The 6,499-nt window shown below is 55.9% G+C and overlaps 1 long non-coding RNA gene across 1 annotated transcript; it reads left to right on the top strand.

The window, feature by feature from the left end:
* Window positions 1–1,357: 1,357 nt before the first annotated feature.
* LOC308346168 lies at window positions 1,358–6,094 on the top strand. The gene is made up of 4 exons (XR_013967146.1): window positions 1,358–1,418; window positions 3,530–3,630; window positions 4,549–4,988; window positions 5,906–6,094. It is a non-coding gene; the product is annotated as an uncharacterized lncRNA (long non-coding RNA).
* Window positions 6,095–6,499: the final 405 nt, after the last annotated feature.

Here is a 6,499-nt window from a genome sequence, read left to right on the forward strand (position 1 = left end):
TGTTTTGATTTTTATAGGAATTCTTCAATCTCTCCCAAATTCTCCAGATCAACTGTTTCTGCTTAAATAAACCAGTGTTTGTTTCTACTGCTAGCAACCCCAGCATCCTAACAATATTCCCTCCCCCCCTGCCCCCCAGGATCTCAGTCTAGTGGGACAGACAAGCAACGAAATGATGTGGGTTCAAGATACTCTGGTTGTGATCACACTGGGAGCCCTGAGAGCCCAGAGGAGGGGCCCCAATTAATTTTTCTTTTTCTTTTTTTTTTTTTAAAGATTTTATTTATTTATTTGACAGACAGAGATCACAAGTAGGCAGAGAAGCAGGCAGAGAGTGAGGAAGAAGCAGGCTCACCACTGAGCAGAGAGCCCAATGTGGGGCTCAATCCCAGGACCCTGGGACCACAACCTGAGCCGAAGGCAGAGGCCTTAACCCACTGAGCCACCCAGGTGCCCCCCGATTAATTTCTTATCCCAGGTTCTCTTTAGCCAAAGAGCCTCGAAAGCTTACCCGCAGGTGTTGCTGTTATCCGCGGCTGTATGGAACAAGCCATCCACAGCTTTTAGCTTGAAACACGGATGCGTCAGTATCTCGTGAGGTTTGGGACTTGTCTGTGCTTAGCGGGTGGGTTCCTGCTTCGGGTCTCCCATGCTGTTTGCATGTCAGAATTCAGCGGGGGCTGGAATTATCTGAGGACGGTCCCCTGCAAATGTCGGAGATGGCTCACGTCGGGTGATAGCACGCTGCGAGGGCAGCTAGAGCTTCAACAGGAGCACCCCAACACAGGGTCTCTCACACAGACTTCTTATAGCATGGTGGCTGCTTTGGAGAGAGACCATTCCTGGATCAACCCAAGATGCCCCAGTTCATGGGGCATAGCTTCTTAGGACGTAGCCCTAAAGGTCCCAGACTATCAGCAATGCCGCTTTCTACAGGTCAGCAAGTCACTAAGACAGCCCAGACACAAAGAGAGGAATTAGACTCCCCGTCCCCAAGGGAGAGTGGAAGTCACAGTCCGGGAGAGCCCATGGCGTGGAGATACTATTGTGGCCATCTTTGGACACTAAGATCTGTCTCATCAGGCAGTCCCCCTGGAACATTCCTTGGGCCACGAATGTGCCCCAAAGAGGCGGCAGATGCTTGGTGTCTGATCCTGAGTCTCTCCTAGATGTCAGATGTGACTCATTATTTTGGAAATACCAGTCCTCAGCGTCTCCGGGCATCGTCACGAAGCTCGGTAACACTCTTGGACCAAACCTCTAAGTTCTAGCTCCACACACTTGCTGTACCCTCTTCTCCCAATATTGCTGTAAGGCAGGTTAAATTAAATAAAGGAGATTGCTCAAGCCAGCCCCTGGCTGGCTGTGAGGTTTGCACTCAGCTCTGCGGGCGTCCGTGCCGGAGTGGGCTTCCCCAGGTAATGCTTCATTGTCCCGACGGGAACGGGAAGGCCTGGGAGTTAAGGGAGATCTGGGCTTCGGGTGGGCGCTCCCCAAATGTTCACTGAGTGAAAGAATGATGAGTGAATTAGTGGATTAATTAGTGAACAACCTGGCATTCTGTTCAGCGCAGTTTCTGGACCCTTGAAAACTCTATTGCGTCCCTTATTATTCTCGTATTACGTACTTTCCTGCAGTTCAAGTAGGGGGGATTCAGGTCTGCTTTAGATCCAGGCTGCCTGGGGAGTGAGCGGGACTCACCTTTCCTGCTCCTGTACCAGCTGGTCACACACCCGCCTCCCTCCCTCCCTCCCTCCCCACCCCCCTTCTGCCATCTTTCTTTCCCCACCCAACACAGCGAGGCTCTGCTGAGCTGCGCTTACGCTAAGAACGTGGGCTGGACGTGACCACCGTCTCTTGAGTGCGCCCTCATATCTGTTTACACGGCTGTGACAACTTGAGACAGAGCGCGCGCCTTTCTCTTGGCGTATCCCCCGTGACCCGAACGGCGGCTGACCCACAGGACAGTGGCCAATAAATGTTTACTGGATGAATAAACAAACGCACGAGTGTTCCGAGTGAACGACCCTGGAAAGCTCACGAGTGTTGTTCCAGTTCAGCAACAAGCGAACATTTGGCTTCATCCGGGGGTTCATTCCACCTCGGGTTCTTGGGTCATTTAAGTTCAGGGTCCCGTGGAGGAAGGTGGGGCCGGGTCGCCCACCCCGAGTTCTGAGAGCACTTACCCAGAATGGATGCCTCTCTCTCCGGGGCAGAGAGGTGCCCCGGGAGGGGAAGGCTTTCTTTTTGAATCCACCATGGCCCAGGCGGGGAGACATGGGACAAACCCACAGCGAGGCAGAGGCTCTGCAGGAGGCAGGCTGTGGGCTCTGCGCACACCCCGCCTCCCTGGTGTGACCTTGATCGGGGACCCTCGCCAGGGGCTGCGCTGCTCTCAGACAATGCACAATGCGCACTGGTTTGGCCACAAGTGCTCCATTGAGCCTGCGCCGCGGGTCCACAGGGTAGAGTTATGAGAATTCTTTGTTCAGGGGCTCACGCGGGGGCTGCTTAGCCGCCCACACAAATATGCAAAGCCTTTCTAACCCTGGCTGTGGAGACCCCACCGGTCACCCTAGAGCTAGAATTGGAGTCGCAAAGGAGGACGAGGGCTGGGGAGAGGGGACAGACCCCGGGCCAGGCCGCTGCTAGGGAAGAACCACGTCTGGGGATCTCCTTCCGTGCAGGGGCTCTGCGCACACAGGGCGCATAGGTCTTGAAACCTGTTCCCAGGCTGTAATTTGAGGCTCAGAGAGGTTCAAGAGCCTGGCCAAGGCCACAGGAAGGCAGCAATCCTGAGGATGATGACAAGGCCCCCAAACAGCTGGAACACAACAATTGTGACCCCGAGAGCAAGGATGATAGGAATCATGGAAGAATACTTGGTTGTTTCAGAAAACAAGGTTGCCTGAATTTCTGATGGGACCTTTGCAGGAGGCAAGCCAGGTAGTGGCAAGAATGAGGGCTTGGATCCCGGCACTGTTTCCTATTAGCTGTGTGACCCTGGGCAGGTTGTCTAACCTCCCTGTGCTTGGTTTATCATAGTACCTACCTCCTAAGCTTGCCCTGAGGATCAAGAGAGACAATGTGCGCCCAGCCCATACAGAGCCAGGCTCGTGGGCTCCTGGTATTGGTTTTGGCCTCGCTGTTGCCAGGTGGCATGGGGACTCACACTGAGACCCTCAGAGCTGTAACATCTGTGGGTCTCAGCAGAGCTGGGAGAGCAGTTCCCCCCTGGGTTTCAGTTTCCCCATCAGTGAAATGTTAGGAGGCAGAGGCCTTGGGAGAGGACAGGCTTCTCACGCTCAGCATGACTGACATTTGGGACCAGATAGTTCTTTGCCGGGGGGGGGGGGGGCTCCTGCGCACTGTAGGATGCTCAGCAACATCCCTGGCCTCCATCCAGAAGATACCAGTAGCCCACCCCTGTGCCCCCGCCAGTTGCGACAACCAGAACCATGTCCAGACGTTGCCGGGTGTCCCCGGTGGCAGAAAGATGAGGTTACATGTTATATTCTTTGCCTATCAGAGCAGGTGCAGAGAGGGTTCTGTGGGCTCGGTGCTCTGCTGGCGACTGCAGGGGGCATGACCCTGCCCGCGAGGACCTCGTCTTCAGATTGGAAACATTCAGTAAGCATTCACATAAGAAGCAAATTCTGCAAGCCTTCACCAGTACATTTTCCATGCCAGACCCTGGATCTGGCCCAAGATCCTGAGGTCCAAGGTGGGCCGTGGTCACCCCCACCTTGAACCGAGAACCAAGAACCAGCCGGGTTCTCCTAGCTGGTGAATGCCTTCCTCCGTGCTTCCAGACATCCTCTCTCCCAGCCTCCCAACAGCCCTTGGAGGTGATTTTTACAGACAGGGGATTTGGAGCTCAGTCAGGGACAGGGAGGGACTCGTCCAAGGTCATGCTTTGACTTCGAGCCGGCTAGCCTTGTTCCCGTGGCGGGTGGGGGTGGGGTGTGGAATTTAGATCCAGTCCAGGAAACTTAGGAGCCCAGGGCCAAGGCAGCCCCTGCTGGAAGGACAGGGCCTGGGACACAGAGAACCCCAGCTCTGATGCTTACTGGCAGGGCACCCTCTGCACCTCGCTTCTCATATCTGCGCAAGAGAGATAATCACCCTGACCCACAGAGTCCCTGCGACGTGCTGGTGACACAGAGCCCCTGGAATGTAGTAGGCGCTCAGTAAACATCGGGTGTAATGATTGTGGCTGTCGTCTCTAAGGATGCAGAAGTGGTCATCGCAGGGGGAGGCCAAGGAGACTGGCCTGGGCAGCCTGCAGATGCCAGCTCCCGGAGCCTGCTGTGGGGCTGGCCTGGGCCTGGGGCCACGCTGACAGTGGCCTGTGTTTGAGCTCTGCGGAGCCAACAGTGCCCCCTACTGGACAGCCTGCAGAGTCGGGAGAGGGGCCCAATGGTCTTGACAAGGCAGGGGGTGGTGGGGGGCCTGCAGGAGGGGCCCTGGGCCTGGCGGGCCTGACAGATCCTTCCAGCTAAGGAGGCTCTCGCTCGCTCACAAAGATCGTCCTGGCCCTTCTCCCAGGTGAATCCTTCCGTGTGAGCGGGAGAAGCCCCATCGTGCCAAGGACTGCCCTGCTTGGTTCAACTGAGTTCGTTTCTCCACTTCTCCGATTGAGCTGTGGCATCTGTCCTCTGTGGGAACACACGTAGAGGGAACTCCGGACAAATGAGCTGAGTTATTCCGGGAAACCCGGCCCCTGTCTTCCTGGCTGCAGGACAGTGAGGGGTGGTTCCACGCTGCACACAGAGCAGGGGCCCCCATGGTAGGCTGCCCCTCCGGGGAGCCAGGAAGAGCTCCGCGCTCGTGAACAGGCTTTTGTGCTGCGAAGTTCTCCCATCTCAGACAGGGGCCGCGTTCATCTATCTCTTCCAGCCAGCGTTTCACAAGCTTGCCATGGAGCGGATGGGAGCCTGGGCATCTGGGACACAGAGAAGCCTCGAGAAGGGCTGATACCCACTCAGGTAGAACTTCCCCTGGAGGTGACCCACCCCTCTGGTCCCCTGGTCATTCCCACAGGAAGAGAGGGTGGCAGTGGGGCTCCTTGTCTACTCGCTCGGATGTCAGCGTGGCCAGTCGGGAAGAAGCCGTGACTTCCCCTCGCATGTTGAATGAAACGAGCAAATGTTATTCTCACTCTGGGAACCAGACTTTATCACCCAAGCACGGCCAAACACACTTAGATGGGTATCCTGGCCTGGGGAGCGAGCTGCGTGTGATCCCTGGTTGTCCGAATTCAAGGGGCAGGTCCATCAGACCTCGGCCTCTGTCTGCAGCCGAGCAGGGAGGTGCTATGTTGGAAGGAGAAGGGAAGGCAGGGGAGAGACCCGGTGGTCTCGAATACCCTCATCCCAGGTCTGCAGCGACTGGGACCCTGCCAGGGACATCGGATTGCTCCCTTGCTCTCTTGACACTTTTCCACACCCTGTGCGTGTATAAATGGAAAGAAGGGCCATGTGGCTGAGCTGGAGGCTGGAGCAGAGGGTGAAGAGCCTGCCCCTCTCCGGTGTGGTGACTCCTCGCTGTACACACTGGTTTCCTCCTCCCCGAGCCACGAAAGGAGAGTGTCTGCCTTGTGGGCTCTTGGGAAGCTTCAAAAAGACGAGAAGCGTTTGCTAAGGGTGCCTCTCTGCGCTCTTCTTGATGACTGGAGGGGCTGTGGTCATAGTCCGCTGATTCCCCGAAGGAGGTCCTGTCACTCTTGGGGCTTTGGGAGGTGAGACCAGCCAGGCTCCAAGTCGCTCCAGGTCCAGGCAGTTCCTGGAGGAACCGACGCTCTCGTCCTCTGTCCCCACCCGGGGCAGGGGGCGTGGGCTGCCCCGCACAGAGGAACCAGGTCTGCCCTCACCTGCGTACGACCTTTGCGACGCTTCCCTTGCAGGATTCTTGGAGACAGCCGAAGAGGACAAAGGGTGTCAAGGAAGGTTCCGGCACCAGTGGCTGCTCAACACGTGGCTCCTCTTTCCTTCCCTCCTTATTTCCCTCCTCCTCTCTTCTGCCCTCAGGCCCATTAGCTTTTAGTTTGCCTCAAGCGACATAAATAATAAATGACCTTTCCCCTTCCAGTGCTTATCAGTCCTTGGGCAGCCTGTTTTTAAAATATATACATATTACTTGCCAATTTCTCATCCTTTCTCTTAAAACATTTTTACCCACCCACCCCCCCAATAATCTTAGAATTTCCCACGGGACTAAAGATCACATTCAGTCCATCAAAAGGGGTATTCTCAAACGGAGTCGGGGGTGATTGCCCCCTGCCCCCGGAGACATTTCTTGTTGTCCCCACTGGAGGAGGGATGCTGTGGCATCTGATGGGTCAAGGCCAGGGTTACTGCTGAGCACCCTACAGTGCACAGGGCAGCCTTCCAACAACACAGGATCTGGCCTCAAATACCATCAGTGTCAAGGTTGAGAAGCCCCGTTCTAAATCAGCAGTCATGAGGAACATGAGTATCTCCGCGGGAGGTGATGGCCT

The sequence above is a fragment of the Martes martes genome (genome assembly GCF_963455335.1).
Source record: "Martes martes genome assembly, chromosome: 7".
NCBI lineage: Eukaryota > Metazoa > Chordata > Mammalia > Carnivora > Mustelidae > Martes > Martes martes.